The sequence below is a fragment of the Heterocephalus glaber genome, unplaced genomic scaffold (assembly GCF_053883595.1).
Source record: "Heterocephalus glaber isolate CG9 unplaced genomic scaffold, H.glaber_assembly_v1.0 deba00001555, whole genome shotgun sequence".
In the NCBI taxonomy this organism is placed as follows: Eukaryota; Metazoa; Chordata; class Mammalia; order Rodentia; family Bathyergidae; genus Heterocephalus; species Heterocephalus glaber.
Genome location: NW_028258346.1, coordinates 14,789,716 through 14,807,318, shown reverse-complemented (window position 1 = coordinate 14,807,318; position 17,603 = coordinate 14,789,716). Strand labels below are relative to the sequence as shown.

At 43.9% G+C, this 17,603-nt stretch overlaps 2 pseudogenes; one reads left to right on the top strand and one right to left on the bottom strand.

Moving 5' to 3' along the window:
• Positions 1 to 8,318: 8,318 nt before the first annotated feature.
• Positions 8,319 to 8,730, top strand: LOC101705166 (ATP synthase F(0) complex subunit k, mitochondrial pseudogene; annotated as a pseudogene).
• A 5,421-nt stretch (positions 8,731 to 14,151) lies between these two features.
• LOC101719730 (chromobox protein homolog 3 pseudogene) lies at positions 14,152 to 14,766 on the bottom strand (annotated as a pseudogene).
• Between the last annotated feature and the right edge of the window lie 2,837 nt (positions 14,767 to 17,603).

The following is a 17,603-nucleotide window of genomic DNA, read 5'->3' as shown; positions in this document are numbered from 1 at the left end:
CTGTGGAGTATTGGTTTTTCGGTTGGTGGTGTTTACTAGGAAAAAAAAATTGGCTGAAAAGTTAACATGGCCAAGTGGGTTGGTTCCCCCTTCCTGGAATAATTGCCCCGTTAAGTGGGTTTGGAAAGTGCAGTGATGACACGGGACTGGTGGCTGTGGCCTGTCAGGCAGCGTAGTCCTCGTGTGGCATTGAAAGGCTACACAGTCATAACCCAGTTAACCTTGGTAAGATGCCTGAGTCCATGTGTACACAAGTGGAGTTCTCTGCCTTCTTACAGCTTACATTCTGGCATGGCAACTGACAGATTCTAAGTCAGAAACCTAGAACATTAGGATAGGCTGCATATTAATAGGGTCGTCAGGATAGGCCTCTTGAGGAAGATGAGGCTCAGAATGAAGAGGCTTGAAGGGTTAGACCCAGGGACGCACAGGTGCAGAATGTTCAGAGAGAAGGGCACACTCGGGAAAGCTGTCCCTGACTTGCTGAAGGTAAAGCAAGACCAGTACGGCTGGGGCAGAGCGAGGTATCAGGAGGTGAAGCGGGAGGGAGGTACAGTGAGCCCTGCATGTCTAGGAAGGCTTCTGAACATCGCTTCCCACTGCGCTCACCAGAGAGCTTCCAGAAACACGTCGCCCTTGGTCCCTGAGAAACATCCATCTGGTTCTTACTCCAAGGAGCACACAATAGTTTTGAGTGGGAGGAATTTACACTGAGGCTTCTGTCACAACCTGAGTAACTGTCTACGGTGTGCCTGAATGATCCCTGACAATGCCACTGTTACTGGAATTTATGCACAGGCCACCTGGAAAGAGGCCTAGTATTTGCAGTTACATGGACCAGGGTTTGATACCTCAGTCTCCATCCTACCCTTATGGTGGCCGAGGCTCTCATTTTCAGTTACGAAGTATAGGCCTGAACTTTTGGAGTCTTGTGGAAATCAGGTGAAATAAAGGCCATGAAAGGTGCCTAAAAGCACTCGGTAGGTTTTGGCAGTTAAAGATGTTTAAAGCAGTGGGGTTTTCTGAGGAGGAGCTTGACACATACAGGTGCCAAAGATGAGTCTAAAATGATACACACTCCAGAGAATCTGAGGTGCTGGGGCCCTCAACATTCCCTCCTTTGCAGCCCGTCTTCCCTTTGTCTGCAGCGCCCTCTGCTCGCCTCCCACACCATCCAAATCCTACTCGCCTTTTAACATTTATCCTGAAGTACAAATTCCTCAAGGAAGAGTCTGATCCACACCTCATCTTACATTAGGTCCGATTTTCTGATTAAATGTTCTTGTAGCTTCTTGAAATGAATACTAAATGACTTGCAGTTGATTGGCAACACTTTTCTGCCATTGTAGGAACTTTAGGTTTTAAGGTATCTTTCAAGGGCTCAGGAGGTGGGCTCGAGGGTAGAGTGTTTGCCTACCATGTGCAAGGCCTGCCTTCAATCCACAGCACTGCAAAACTGAAAGGCATGTACGACATCTTTTGAGACTTCCTAACTAAATCAATAGAAAATAATAACATTCTTAGAATTCAGAAGTGTCCTTCAGTAGCCAGCTATGGAAAAACATCCAAGTCTGAAGGCAGATAGGACATCTGGAAACCCTGCCTGTTAACTTTCAGAAGCTGTATGATATGTCAGTTAACATAATGTACTATACTTGGGTACTCAATAGCAGTATTTCTCTTGAAGCCATGTTTGAAAAAAGGAAAATCAAATTAGACCTTCTGGTAGAAAGATGATCTTGATACCATAATGCTAAGTGAAATAAATCAGTCACAAAAGGTGAAATATTGCATAGTATCTCTCATATGAAAGACCCAAAATAAAAGCAATTTAAAGAGCAAAATAAAAAGCCGTATTAACAAACAGGGAGGCAGTCTTAGTAGAGATGGGAGAGGAGGGAGAAGGGATTGAGGGAGTAAAAATGACCAAGATTCCATATGTATATTATCAAGCCCTCAAACTGAATGTAATCACTATGCATCACACACACGTACTAATAAAAAAAAGAAGAAAATGTGCTGTAAGTACACAGTGGAGTATTAGTAAGCCACAAAAGAATGAAATCCTGTCATCTTCAGTAACATGACTGGAACCGGAGGAGATTATATTAAGTAGAGTAAGTCGGGCACGGTAAGACAAGTTCCACGTGTTCTCAACTGTGTGTGGAACCCAAGAAGCTGGCCTCCAAGTAGCGAACAGAACAGCGGTTGCTGGGGCCAGAGGGGTGGGAAATGGATCACTGACGGAGCAGGAGTAGGTTGGATGGGAGCAACAGCTTCTGCTATTCTGTAGCACCGTAGGGTACGGATGGTTGACAGTAACCACTGGATTATTTCCAAATAACTAGTGGAGATTTTGAATATTCTCAACTGAAGAAATTATGTATCTGAGGTGACAGATACAGCCTCACCCTGTGTGATCTTTACACATTCTATATTTGTATTCAGATACCACTCCGCCCCCCAAATATGTACAGTTACCGTGTCCATTTTAAAATTACAATTTAAAACTAATTGCTTGGTTTCGTGTAACACTTTCACTGAACTGAGTGAAGATATTCGGCGTAGTCTTTTTGGCCAATAAAGAGATGGGGTGGGGGCAGACCGACGGGACTCTTCTGCTGCCAGAGCACCCGGCTGGTTTGTGAATGGCAGTGATTCCCATGTGCTCCGCACCCTATGGGAACACAGCACACACGTCCAGCCCTTGGGCCTCACTCCTGTGGCTCTTGTGGAGTGCACTGCATGAGCTACGCGGACGGTAATCTGAGCTGCCGGGGCAGGGCCGCTGCCGGGCTGGCTGCTTCCTGGTTTCTCTTTAATTTTCATTCTAATTTGTCCATGTTTGTAGTACACGGTGACCACATTCATCGGGGAAGTCGACCCACATGCATCACACATCTCAAGTCCCTTTACTACCCCTTCCCTCTGCTTCCTCCTCCTCCTCCCTCCATCTCTTCATCCTCTTCCCGTATTCGAAAGCTCTCTTTGTTTCCTATTATCCATATTTTATTTTCCTTAATTCATTTGTACTTTGAGTTTCTCATATAAGAGAGACCATGTGCTGTTTAAGCTTGTGTGTCTGATTTATTTCACTTAACATGGTCCCAAGGTGCACCCATTTTCCTACAAATGACTCAAGTTTAGCCTTCTTTGTAGCAGAGTAGTACTCCATTTCGTCATTCCAAAAGAGTTAAAGACATCCTGTTACAGTGATACAGCACACCCATGTTCATAGCAGCACAATCCAGAATAAATAAGGCTTGGAAGCAGCCCCTATGTCTATCAAGAGATGAATGGATTAAAAGTGTGGTATTTAAACACAATGGCTGCTTCCTCCTAAGAACTTTAATTTCCCCCAGGCCTTTATTGGATTCTCCAGGCACATGGGACCACTGCCCTGACCTTACATTTCCGGTTAAGCCCTGCTAAACCTGCTGGGATGACTGTGTAAACATCCTCAACCTGGAAAGGTCTTCTGAGAAGCAGGACTTGAAAAACATAAACCTGGAGACACAAGTCTCATCTCAGATCTCGGAAGCCAGCTGACGCAGGGATTCTCAGAAGTTACTGAGCCCTCAAGGAGGCGTGGGGGAGGAGGAGTCTCATGGGCCTGAAGTGCGTCCCAGGAATCCACACTGGTCACAGGCAAGGCATCCCAGGCAGGCCGTTCCTAGACGGTATTTTCAGATGCTGGAATTCAGCCTTCTCCGCGGAGATCCCATTCCAAATGGCTGGCCGCATCTGTCACCCCCAGTGCGGGGAGGAAGTGCCCTCTGTGATCAGCTATTACTTATGCTCTAGAACTAATTAGTTCTCAATTGGCCGACAGCTGGGCAGTGGGAAATTTTCATACCATGCAAGCTTTCCAGGCTGAGCAAACTGGTACAAGGTCATTTCCAGGAGGCATCTATCCAAAGGACTTTTCATGTCCTGTTCTAATTATCCCAGCTGCTGACAGTTTCCTAAGTGCTGTGAAAAAGAGAAAGAGCACCAAGGGGCGAGTAATAAACACATCAACAGCCACGGGCAGAGCAGCGCAGCTCAGCTTTGCTTAGTGAGTCTGGCCTTGCGCTTGAGAGCCTGGGCCCGAAATCAGTCTCCTGTGCTGAGGGACCCTGGCAGCCCCGGGAGGATGAACTGAAGCGAGTAAGCTCTCAGCATGGTGTGTGGCCCCCGGCAGCCACTGTAGGGCTGTGAGCTGATTTTCGGGCCACTTATGCTTACAGAGTGCTTTACCCTGAGTGCGGGAGCACGCTGGCTGGTGCGGGAGCACGCTGGTGCGGAGCACCGAGAAGAGCAAAAGAGACGCAATTTCACTCACAGTTACACATTCAGTAAAGTTGGTAAGAGAAGCCGGACAGCTTCTTCAAAGAAGTAAACCCTCCTTCAACTCCCCCCAATTATTTCCCCTCATCTCTTATCTCCACAATATTTTATTCATGCCTCTTTGATGAAACGCTTCACAACGCACTGTCCTGTACCTGCTTCCTTCCTTTGACTGCCTGGCTATGGGCTTTTGGAAGCCCCTGAGGAGCCGCCATGATGAATTCGTCTTGGATTCAGTGGGACGTACAGCAAAAAATAACTCCCAGGTAGCCCCCGGTGTCTGCAGATGCTGATCTTGAGGGCAGAGTGTGAATTCCTGGTGTTTTTAAGTCTCATTATTTTGCCTTAGAAAATGAAGGGGGGAAAACTCACAAAGAAGGGAGAGTCATTCATTCTCCACCCATCACCTTGTGGCCAAGGTTTCTCCATGGAACGCTGGCTCCTCGCACCTCCCAACATCACCAAAGAGGTTCCCACCGTGCCTGTCAAGGCCGGGCCAAGAAGCTCCTGTTTGCCCTTGTAATGTGGGATTAAAACAAATAGCCACGGCCCAGATGCAGGCAGTTCACCGACCATTTGGAAGGGAGCCCCTTAGAGTTTGGATAGGTGGCAAAGTACAGGGGAATACTTGATTTGGGATTGTAAAGCCCTACAATAATTATTAGTATAACACTTCGCTTTCTGAGAAGCAACTGTTGCTTTTTTTGTGTGCTGTTTGGAGAATAAACAGCAGCTGGCAGATTCTGCGTTTCTTTTCCCCAAGTTTATGTAGATTGACTCTGCCGAAGTAGCAGAGACAGCTGGATTTGCCGGGTTATAGAAGCTGCCTGTGACCTGCTATCCCTGCTTTCCCAAGTCCCCAGATGAGTACTGAAAGAGGTAATGTATGGGCAGAGGTTTTGCAATCTGGAGGCTCCATGAACCTAGAAGACTTGGAAAGAAGAGTCAGTCACCAAATCACATGATGATAATGTTAGGCTTTAACTTTGAAAGTCAATTCCAGCAAGGTAAGAGGCACAACACAGTTACGGTTGATTTCTTGGGAAAACTATCACAAACATTTACAGCTTAAAAGTTTGTGAGACCAGGCCTGGTGGCACATGCCTGTAGTCCCAGCCTTCAGGAGGCAGAGGCAGGATGATCACTGGGAGTTCAAGGCCAGCCTGGGCTAACTAGCAAGACCCTGTCTCAAAAAAAAAAAAAAAACCACCAAAAATTGGGGGAATTTTGCCCTTAAGGCCTTTCTCGAAAGGACGTTGGAGCAGAAAGAACTGTCTAAAAACTTCTTGAAATTTTGTCACAGTTGATCTCCATAAAAATAGGGGATAAAATTCATGAAGAAAAGCAGGGTTTCAATTCAACATTTGTTGAACGCCAACAACAGACCCTATGCTAGATGCTAATAGCATTTGAAGACATAATCCTTGTGTTGTGCCTTCAAAGAGTGTAAGGAAGGAGTGAATGGCTGTTAAACTGGACCTTGAAGAACAGTGGGATTTCCTTGGACAGGAGAGCAGAGGGCAAGGGGAAAACGTTCCAGGAAGGAAGAATCATGCAGGCAAAGTGTGGAGGTGATGATCTGGGCTGGTTTGGCAGCCTGAATTGAAGGGAACTTGCTTGATTTTCTACCAACCTTGGGCTCAGAGGCAAACCAGCCCTTCTTTAGTGTAGCCTCTTGTACATTCCCATGTTTACCAACAAGTATGGCCTTGCTAACATTTCTGCTTCTGCTTTTCATCAGCCCATGTGGATCTTTATACCACAACAAACCAAACAGATAATAGAAAGCTTATAAACATGTCCAGAAAAGGCTGCTGTTGATTAGGACCATTTTTATAAGTCTTTCTGGTTCAACTCTATGTGTGTGCAAACCTTACTGCCCAGAACCCTGAGCTGCCCTGTCATGAGTCTCCTGGCCACAGCAGTGTCTCCCTCCCTGGCAGCTGGGAGTCTAGGAAGAATGCTGAGCCCTGGAAAATGATTTCAAACAAAGAACTGGAGCCAGGTGCAGTAGTGAATGCTTACAATAACATCTACTTGGGAGCCTGAGGCAGGAGCATTGCAAGTTCAAAGCCAGCCTAGGCAATGTAGCAAGATCCTGCCTCAAATTAAAATTTAAAAAGGGCTGGTGTGTAGCTCGGTGGTAGAGTGCTTCCCCAGCCAGTGTCCTCTGACACCCCCAGGGGTCTCTGTAGACGCGTTCATGTCCAGGACCATTGGCAGAAGGGCGAGGCCACAGGTCAGGGGTGATGAGCAGCTGCCATGACAGTTAGTTTGTTGGCCCCAGGTGACAGTAATCTCAGTACCCCAAATCTGGAATCAGCCCATTCTGTGCCAAGCCTAAAGTTTGATTCTCCAAGAGCAACCCCATTTGAGATTCCTATCTCAAGTTCTCGAGGGGACTGGGCCTCTGGCAGAGCTCATCCTCAAGTCCTTCACCCTCCTCCTCCTCAGCCAAACTCAACTCTTGTGCAGCACACGTCTGGTAAGGATCATGACGGGGTGCAGGTGGGCGAGTGAGCACTCGCCTGTGGCCTCATCTTACGTTCAAGGTCACATGGATGCTCGTCCGAATGTCAGGCAGGTGGGCATCTGACAGTCCACATACTTCTGTTACTCAGTCCCTTATTAGCACCTGCACTTTCCGTGCCTACTGGAAAAGATTGTTCCCCAATCTTCCACGCAGACCCTCTCCCTCAGCCTGCTTATACGGACCAGACGATGTGCTACACATTTACTGAAAACATTTAAGCCCTTGCTCCTGTGTTTGTGATCAGCTCTTGGCTCTTCTTGGGCCGGCTGTTGCCAAGGACAATGGACAGAAGCAGACGGACTATGTGCCACTTAGGATCTCACTCACTCAAGCTCGACAGAGTTGTTGAAAGCAGCAAGGAAGGGCAACGCCCAAGGCACAAATATGTTTCAAGACTGCCTTATGTCGTGTTTGTTATTGTCTCAACAGTCAAAGCAAATTCCGTTTGAGCAACTATTCGAGGGAGGTTATTATGGAAATTTTTGTAAAAATCTAATACAGCGTTATGTTTTTGAAAGAAATTATTTGGGAACTCCTTGTATTATAATTCTCCTCAAAGCAGTTTTTCTTTAGAATTCAGGGTAACACCAGAAGAGACTTCTTCCTACACACTTTTGCAAGAAAATTAATTTTTCATTCTGCCATACTTCTGCATTATTTTTATCTCTCTAGCATCCTTTCCTCTGGAGAAACACCCCTCTCCATTCAATAGCTCTAGTGGGGTTGCAGGACAAGGCGCGGCATCTTCATCCTCTACACTTCCTGACTCGCATGTGGCTGAGGCTCAAGGCAGGGCTGGTCTAAAAGAACACATAACCATCTAAAGCAATCACATGTCTTCCTCGACAGTGATCCATCCAGGGGGAAGCAGGAAGCCCTCTGTCTTCTGGAGGATGTGAATCTGGAGATGAAAGTCATTGGCCATATTTGCCAGTAGATGGAGAGACTCTGTCTGCTAGTGACAAGAATCAGGAAAGAGAAGAGAGGAGAGGGAGCCAGTGACCCAGGGACATTGAATTTTGGTTCTAGTTTATGAGGTCTTACTTCTTACTGCAATTTCCGTGGGGAAAAGTGGCACCAAGTATATTACAAGAAAGTTTCAGTTTTCCATTTTTGTCTTGAGACAAAATCACACACCACACAAACTGAGGCCGTCATGAACTTCCCTCACCCTGGGCTTTTCTGGTAACTGATCCAATAGACTCCCCTTCAACTAAGTTTTCTGAGTTACCACATTTACAGCCCAGAGTACCGATGGACTGAAACCGTGCAACAGCTATTAAATCAACTCACCTTTGCATTCCAAACCAGACACCAATGGCAGCTGCCAATTCCTGAATAGTTACAACTTCACTAGAGAAAGTGCAGTCCTAAGGGAAGAAGCAAAAGGAGGCTGAAGAAAATGAATGGACCCCTGGGATACAGAAACAGACCGGATGAGTTTCTTCCGGGCCGGGCGGTGGAGGGAGCTATGTAGTTGAAGGGCGTCAGCTGCGGAATTTGTGGCTCTGGCGAGATTGAAATCATGGCAGGTCCAGAAGCCGACGCCCAGTACCAGTTCACTGGCATCAAAAAATATTTCAACTCTTATACTCTCACAGGTAGAATGAATCGTGTGCTGGCCACATATGGAGGCGTTGCTCTGACGATCTTGTATTTCAAGTTAAGATCTAAAAAAACAAAAACGCCAGCTGTGAAAGCAACATAAGGGTGTTGGGAATCAAACCCAGGGCATTGTGCATGCTAGGATTTTACAGTATCAGATTTCATCTGTGAAGTTCCTGCGCCTGGAAGAGCTGTCACTCATCATGTAATACTCAGTTTGTACAATAAATTATGAACCTGGAAAAAAAAAAAAAAAAAAGAAACAGACCGGATGAAAAATGCCCTCTCCGGATGGCCTGACGGAAGAGGGAGAAGACAGATAAATGGAGGCTTCTGACAGCCAAGAAGGTAAATGAAAGCATAAGAAAGATGGCACAGAGTACTAACAGCAGTATTGCCTGAAACACCCGTGGAGGCATGAGCTCAGCACCATGGCTTTGGGAATGTCAGCAGTGTTTTCTTGGAAAAATATACTTAAGATGACCATAAAAAAGAAAAAAGAAGGGCAAGAATAGTGAGCAAGCCACCATACTGCATATTAAAATGAAAAACAGGGTATACAGAGAATTACTTCTTGATAGAAGCTCAGCCCTCTTACTTCTAAATTTTGATAGTCTATCAAAAATTCATTAGAACAATATAGACGCAGCCTCACCCACAGAAGCGGCATGACATGGAGTTTTCCCCAGGGATCATGCAAAGTGTAACCTATGGTAATTATGTTCCAGCATCCTCTTCCCTTTGCCATGTAACTAAATTCCTTTCCAGCTGCCTATCCTGTTTTCTAACATCGCCTTAAATTTTTTTCTCTCCAACTTTTTTTTCCTGTTTGTCTGGCAATATCTCCCATGATCTCAACCAGCATCATCCCAAATTTTTATTTCCAAACACAGCATTCCTGTTCCTACCTTGAAACCATTTCTGCTATGAGGCATATGTGTGTCAGCAATGACGCTGGTATCTTTGCGGTTTGTTTACAGTGCTTTGATCAGTGAGGAAAGGGTCCTTGAGAAGCCAAGGGGTGCATGACCTTTGGGACTTCAACAACCTCTAGATGGCTACAAGGACAGAATCTTTGCTTTGCTGCCAGATTCACTGAAGCATGTAATAAAATCATATCGCTGAAATACTTTGAAAAGTAACCCTGAAAACCCTAACCCTAACCCTAATTATGGCTTCATGTTTCCTACCTGCATTTGTTCACTCGGGATAATTTGTTTCCAAGTTATAAAGGAGTGCTTATTGTCTAGGGACCGATTAGATTTACAGCACAATGGTCCTGTCTGTTACAGCTGTGTCTAGATGTCCCCCCAAAGCCTCATGCCATCATACCTGGGGCTTTTTGGAGGTGGCTGGATCTAGGGTGTGTGATGTTGGGATTAAGGATGCTATTGGGACTGAGTCACAGTTTGACGCTAGGATTAAGGGGGCCTCACCCTAGATGTGAGTGCTACCCGCCCTAAGGGAGGGTAGCCCGGATAGAATATAAGGGACAGAAACAGGGCTGCTGTTGCCACTTACTGCTTCGCTACTTGGATGCTTGCTGCCTTCTGCCCTGCCATGGACTGTTTCTTCTCTGCCATGCCATCCTGGCTTGGACCCAGGCACTGAAACCTCTACAAACTGTGAGCTACAGTAAACCTTTCCTCTTTTAACTTGTGGGTGGTGGGTATTTTGTCTCTGAAATGAGAAAAGTAACTGAAATATTACCCTACCTGTCCTCAAGAGGTAGACCCTGATACTGCAGAAGTGTGTCTGGCTCACTTGCTGTGGCACAGTAACCTTGCCCTGTTTGTTCCTGGCTGGTGCCCTCAGCCACCGGAGTGAGGTCACACCCTTCTCCCATTCACCCCACCACACACACTGGCTCCAGCCTCAGGAGACCTGGCTAGATGGGATTTGTGTACAGTAGTGAATAAAATTAAGATTAATTTATTTTTTATTATTTACTTTTTATTGAATGTATTAATGTTCCAGAGTTCTTGCACTGCCAAACCAGGCCTGAGAATCCAAAGAAAGAAATGGTACAATGGACTGCCTCATCCACCCATCATACAGTATATTAAAACTTGATTCATGTGCAGTTTTGTAATTTCACAATCTTAAATAATTATAACAAGAGCTGGAATTTAAATCTGCTGTAGGACTTCAGATTTCCAGTACAGTATGTCATTAAATAAAATCTCATATTCAACTCACTCCACCTCTCAATAATATAGCCCCCAACAAAATTTTGTGGGACAGTCCATTCTTTTCAAGGAAAATATGTGGCTCAAGGTCCAAGAGACTGTTTTTGGTTCCCAAATGAAGTCTTCAGCTTAACCAAGAATCTCTTATTTTTCACTTAATCATCCAAACTCCTCTCGCTGGCTCAGCTACTCACCCAATACACCAGAAGACAGGTATCATACCTGCCACCTCAAATAATGTCAACATTACTGCCCACAGTGGCCTGCAGGGGCTGTCAGGATGCACCATGTGTGGCCCTGCTAGGAGTCTGATTCCTGCACCAGAGTGTTCATCAAGACTAAAATCCTATAAGAAAATACCCCCAACACCAGGATAGTTTTACTTACCCACTTGCTTTACTCTTGCCAGTAGCATGTCTGCAATTCCTGCATTTGGCAAAGGGATTTATTATAGAGAAAGCCAGACTCTGCATCAAATGATCACTACCACTATGAAACATACTGAACCAAGCATACCAATCTAGGGAAAAACTGCTAGACTATCTCATTAGATGGAAAAACGTTCAGTAAACCAGAGAAGCTTCCTCAAGTCCCTTGTAAGAACTACTATATACTGCTGGATAGTCTGTAATCTGCAGTTATTAAAAGCAGAAGTGCTACATCCGGGTCTTTAGCCTACCTTTCCAAATGAACGCTATGAAGACACCAAGGGTTGGGAACAGAGCTAGTTGGGACAATCACTGCATCTACAGAATGGCCAATACCTTAAAAATCTGGGCACAAATATATATGGAATTAAGATTAATTTAAGAAAAAGAAATGTTATGGGAACCAAAGTTGTAATGGAGGGCCAACTTGTAACCCAAGAGGAGGTTGGGAAAATTCCTGAAAAACAAAATGGTCCATAGCTTTGCAAAACAGAAAATGAGTTTCAAATCCCAGCTCTCTCACTGGAGTGCGCTGTGACATGATAGGTGCCCAGTGCATGGTAAACAAAATTGCTTTCACAGCTTTGATTCCTTTCTCACATGAAAATGATGGAAGTAAAGGCTTACCGTAGAGGGTTACTGTAAAGATTAAATACAACAATGCATAGAAAGTGGAAAGGCATGTGCCTAATTCAGAATTAGCTCTCAATAAAGAGTCTCCACAACTACTACCATTCTTATTTGCCTAAAAAAGCTGAAAAAGAACAAATTCTAATTCCCTTAAATAGTTGGCCCAGAAGAGAGGGTATTTGATATTATAACCAATTTGTCTTTGATAAAAGAAAAGTGGTAGCAAGTACATTACAAGAAAGTTGCAATTTATTGGGAGAATTAGCTATGGAATTACGGTAGCTGAGAAGTCCCACAGCAGGTCATCTGGGGGCTGGAGATCCTGCAATGCCAATAGAATGGCTCAGTCCAAATGCAAAGGCCAAACCAGGAAAGGCAATGGTGTGACCCTCAGTTTGTGGGTGAAAGCCTGAGTACCCGGAGAAGGGGCCAAAGGCCAGCAATCCTGGGATTCTGATGTCCAGACCAGGAGTTGGATACACCCCGCTCTTGGCAGGAGATCCAATTTGCCCTCTCCAGCTATCCGACCTGTCCCTGCCTGGCTGGGTGGTGCCCACCAACTCTGAGGCTGGCTCTTCCTCTCGTAGTCCACTGAGACTCACTTCTAACCTCCCCTGGAAAGGCCCTTATAGCCACACGCAAAGTAATGCTATTCCAGCTTTCTAGGGATATCCTAATCCCGTCCAGTCAACACCTAAAATTAACCATTCCAAGGTCAATATTTTGTTTTCCCCCTTTGGAGGTTGAAATGAGTTTTAGAACTGTTTCTCTTTCCTCTTTTAATTCCACTATGGAAAAAAAAAAAACAGCACAAAGATCATAATAAGTTATTACTGACTCTCAGCCTCAACTTTGGGAACAATAGCGGTGAAATTCCCACTCCATCTAAGGGGAACACCCCTAATAATGACTGCCCCATGGGAATGGATGCCTCATTTACAGGAAGGGAAGAAAGACCAGGAGTCTAGATTTTGAATTTTCAAGAATATACTTGAATTATTAAAAAATATTATTTGGAAGAAATAAAATCTACATGCAAAACATAAAATAATCTACCAGACTGAGATGTCTCCTGCATGTGAGCACAATTACCTCTGCCAGTAGGAGGAAGCACAGGGCAGCAGACTTAACATGGCCTCAGCGGGGGGTGGGGGGTGGGGGGTGGGGTGCGGGGGGGGGGTGTTGTCTCAGATTAGCTCCCAGTCTGAGCCCTATTTCTACAGTGAGCCTTGAACCTTCCAGAGCCTAGGTTCCTTATTTGTCAAATGGAAACCGCACCACTTGATGTGCACAGTGGCTATGAGGGTTAAATTATTTTTTTTAAAGGAATATAAAACTATTTATTAACCACTGCTCACCATTATTTACAATAAAGTAAATAATATACAGTAGGATAACATTTTGACTACTACAAAGTTATTTTTCTGGCTTCTGCTGAAACAGTAACCCGAATACTGAAGATTGAGCCTACATGTAAGAAACAAGTTGAGGTCAAGAAAAACATGCAGGTCAATAATTTAGATTATAAGTTTGTTCACTCATTCATTCTAGTAGGTCCTAAATTGTGACCACCTCTAGCCACTCAGTAGGTTTCCATGAGCCAAGTCTTAGACATCCATGAATCCTGACTTTGTGTACAGATTTCAACTTGTTGTAAGGGAATGGGTCATGAGTAACCTTTAATGTTCCCTTAACAAGTCTTCCTTGGCTAATTCAAACAAACCAGGTTGACTAGTTACCTTATTTGGGTGGAGAAGTTGTTGGTAGTGATACAATTTTTCAGGAATTTTGCAAGCAAACTGCTATATTTTTGTAACTAAACACACAGATAATGGACTCTGATATGGCTGCTTTGAAAATACCCACTTTAAGCTGTCCATTAACCACAGAATCATCTATTTAACTTGAAAAGTTAGGGCTTCAGGAAAACTTTCAGTTTAACTGTGATTTATTTCTTAGGTTGCTCAGAATGATGTCATCTCAAATGTGAGCTTATCACCCAGTTTTTGTTTTGGTAAATGTTTAACAACAAAACAAAAACCATTTACATAAGTATTTTATTTATACACACACAAACAAAAAACTCAGAATGGTCCTTAAGCATGTGAGCTAAAAATGAGTTCTGTTTTTGAGTTTGACTATGGATAATTTTCCCAATATTTAGAAAAGCAGAGGAAATATATCAAGCTATTAAATGCTGTTTTCTGATAAAGGAAGCATCTACAGAAAGCTTTTTATTTGTTCAAAGTAACCAGTGCTATTGATGCAAAACAAAACCCAACAACTTCCCCAAATACTTTCAAAACCAACATATTAAACTTGATTTTCATTAGAATGCTGTTTTTTTCACACTAGTGAATCAAACACCAAGACCCATTTTATATATATATAAATATTATATATATATATATATTTATATATATATAAATGATGTAAGTTACTGAGCTTCATCTTCTGGACAAGAATGCCAAGTTAGTCTCTCTTCGTGAAAAGTAATTACAATCTGAGGACATTTCATATTTGCCTCTTTTGGCAACACCAAGTCAGCCTCATCTGAACCCTTCCATTTCATGAAAAACATCAATTCTCCACTGCTGTCTGTGGCACCAATTATTCGTTCAGGATCAAGACCTCTACAAATCCTCTAGGTTTGTCAGCAGCATCTCTTTGCTTCTTTGATTTGCTATCATCAGATTCACAGTCAGATAAAGATTTTCTTTTTGTGCTGTCTTTTTCTTTACCAGCTTTTTGAGAATTAAGAAATGCTTCGATTAATTCTGGACAATCTAAATTTTCTCCAGGTTCCCATGTATTGTCGGCATCTGTAAATCCCTTCCACTCCAGAAAATACTCCACCTTCCCATTCACTATATGACGGTCCAGTACTTTTTCTCCCACAAATTCTTCAGGCTCTGCTTCCTCTACTTTTTTACTTTTTCCATTTGTTTCTTTCCCATTTTTTTGCAATGTAGTTTTATCGGAGGCCATGTTTTATGGCAGACTTGCAGAGCTATTACGACTTCACCGCCTGGGATGCTCGCGGCGCGGGTCCGCAGCGTCTCGGCCTGCGCGCCTGCAGCCACACTCACATCTGAGGAAAGCGAGGGTTAAATTATTACAGACAGCTAAGTTAGATAGGAATACAGCAGGCAGTCAGCCAGGGCTGAGAGTGAAGACCAAAGGTGTGGCCACAGGCGCTTCAGCTGGGGGCCAAGCCCCAAGACGAGGACAAAAGGACCCGGCCTACACCCTTCCCCAGGGATGAGAATGACAGCACCTGGTCTGGTAAAGCCTAGGTAAGCATCAGCCACTCCAGTGGGTGACCCAGACCCCGGGATCCATCACCTACCCGAGAAGTCCTCTGTTCTTTCCCTGTACTCTGAGTACGTGCCTTGCCTCCTCATTGGATCACTACTACCCACGTGATGATACCTGTAACCTTATTGGTTAATCATAGCTGTGACCACGTTGTACCCACGTAGGTTTTGCTCTATAAAACTTCCCTGTAAAGTGGGGTCCCTGGCTATCCATTCAGGCCCCCTTCTGTCTCTCTTAGAGCTATCTTTCTTCTTTTTTTTGTGTGGTACCTGGAATCGAACTCAGGACCTTGCACTTTTGAGGCAGGCACCGGAACCACTGAGCCAAATCCCCGGCCCTATCTTTCTTTCAATAAACATTTTCCTACTCTTAACCTCTGTTGTTTCTAGAATTCATCCTTTAACTTTAGAGAACACAAACTCGGCATATCAGACAGCTAATAGGTTGAGAGAGATAATATTTTCATATTTTATCTCCTATATCAAATGATAACTATGAAAGCATTTCACAAACTGTAAAATGTTAGTTCTCATTACTGTGGTTACAGCAAAAAACGGAGATGTGTGCAGTAAAACATTCTCAGGTAACAAAGACTGAAAAGTTTTGTCTTCAGGTTAATCTTAGAAAAAGGGAGTTCTGGGTCAGAGAGTTTTGTGGTCAAAGAATGACAAGATCAGAGACTTCAGCTCTGCCTGTCCTTTGCTTTGCGCTTGATTTTGTTGCCTTTTCCTTTTTGTCAAATAGTGAAAGCGGATAGCTTACTCAGCAGGGGCCTGCAAGGCTCAGATGCTGGGACCTTCTGTCTCCTGGCACCATCACCTGCCACCGCTGGAGAACTTGTGAACGGAGAAGAGGGAGTATTGGGAGGGCAGAGGCAGGGTGGGAGGCGAGCGAGATGTCAGAAGTCTGTGCCCCGAGTGTAATGGATTCCAAGGCAGGGGATGGAATTGGTGCTGGTTAAATGAAAGGAGGCCTTCAGCCTGAATGTCGAGCTCAGAGCTATTCCACTGATGTGGGAAGTCAACTTGGCTCCAGCTTGTGAGGAAAGAAGAGAGGCGAGTCTGTCCACAGCTAAGCCTTGCAGAGAAACTTCAGCCCCCAAGACCAGTGCTCCCCACTCCCGACGGAAACTATCACATCAGACAGGTAAGCTGCAGGGTCTTTCAGTTCACTGAGCCTGAAACCAGTGCAGAAGGTCAGATTCTCTCAGAGTTAGGTTACACTCTCAAGTCTTCCAGCTGGGGAGAAGGCAGAAATGAGAGGCTAGGAACTGCCTTATCGCCACCTTCTCTTGCGGTGACTCCAGCCAGGAATTTTATAAAGTATCATTAAAACAGGGCCCTGATCTATTGTATTCCTTTAGCTCTCTGAGGAAGTCTATGTGCCACTTTTCAGAATAATGTTGATACATGCCCAAAACAAAATTCATGATTACAAAGAAAACTAAGCACATCAACACATGATTACCAAAATATTTTACACATATGAATAATATAGTAATCATACTTTTTATTAATGAGTTAATAACAAGATCTCGCACCAAGTCTAAAGACTACCGCATTTTGAAGTAATGATAAATAATAGTGAATATAAATAGCATACTTTCATATATCTGCAGTAACCATACTGTGACAGAAATGTCTGTCTGTAGTTTTCTTATTGGTGAAGTCACAGCTTTTGCTAATACTCTTGTGCTTTGTTGCCCGTGTTTATAATGGACAGAAATGCTATACTTCAATTAGAAGTTAGGAAAGATAAAATCTTTTTGCCTTCCAATGCAGTGATCTCTTAGGAGTGTGTGGACTTCTAACCTAAAGCCTTTATTATGAATGATAGAAACTGCTCAGTTGGTTCCATTTCTTTCCATCCCACATTTCTTAAGCAGAGAGTCATTGCCGGGAAACCATTTGAACCACTGGTCCAAATATTTGTAAGCAGGGTAGATGTCATCCAAATACATAAGGCATGTTTTTATGTAAACTAATTTTTTTTTTTGTACTGGAGATCAAACTCGGGACCTTGCACTTTTGAGGCAGGCGGCAGAACCACTGAGCTAAATTCCCTCCTAAAATAATTTAATTTCAAATTCAAGACTTCATACAACAAAGCTAGTCAGTAATGGATTTCCTATGAGTCATTCTTGGTGTTTCTCTCCATCAACTCTGGGAATTTGTTACAATTCTAAGCAAAGTGAAAAGACAAGAAAATGTTTACAAAAAAGGACCCATAATCCAATGGAGAGAAAAAGGAAAAAGACAAGAACATACAAGAAAGCAAAAGAAATTGATTTAAAATGGCACTGAAGTATAGCACAAGATTCTTAATCTCACACATGACAAATACAAATTTAAAATCTCTAAGAAATACTTCTTTTCAGCCAACATGAAACATTGGGGTCAGGTTTATCCTGGAATCTATACACCTAAAAACAAGAAAGAGGCGCCTCGGGACAGAGGTCCCTGAGAACAAGGAAAGAACCAGAGACTTCTGTTTGCTCGAGCTTAGCTTACAGTGGGAGAGAGTGTCCAGGTTTCAGTGCTGGAAGAAGAACCTGACGATCCCCCTGTGAGA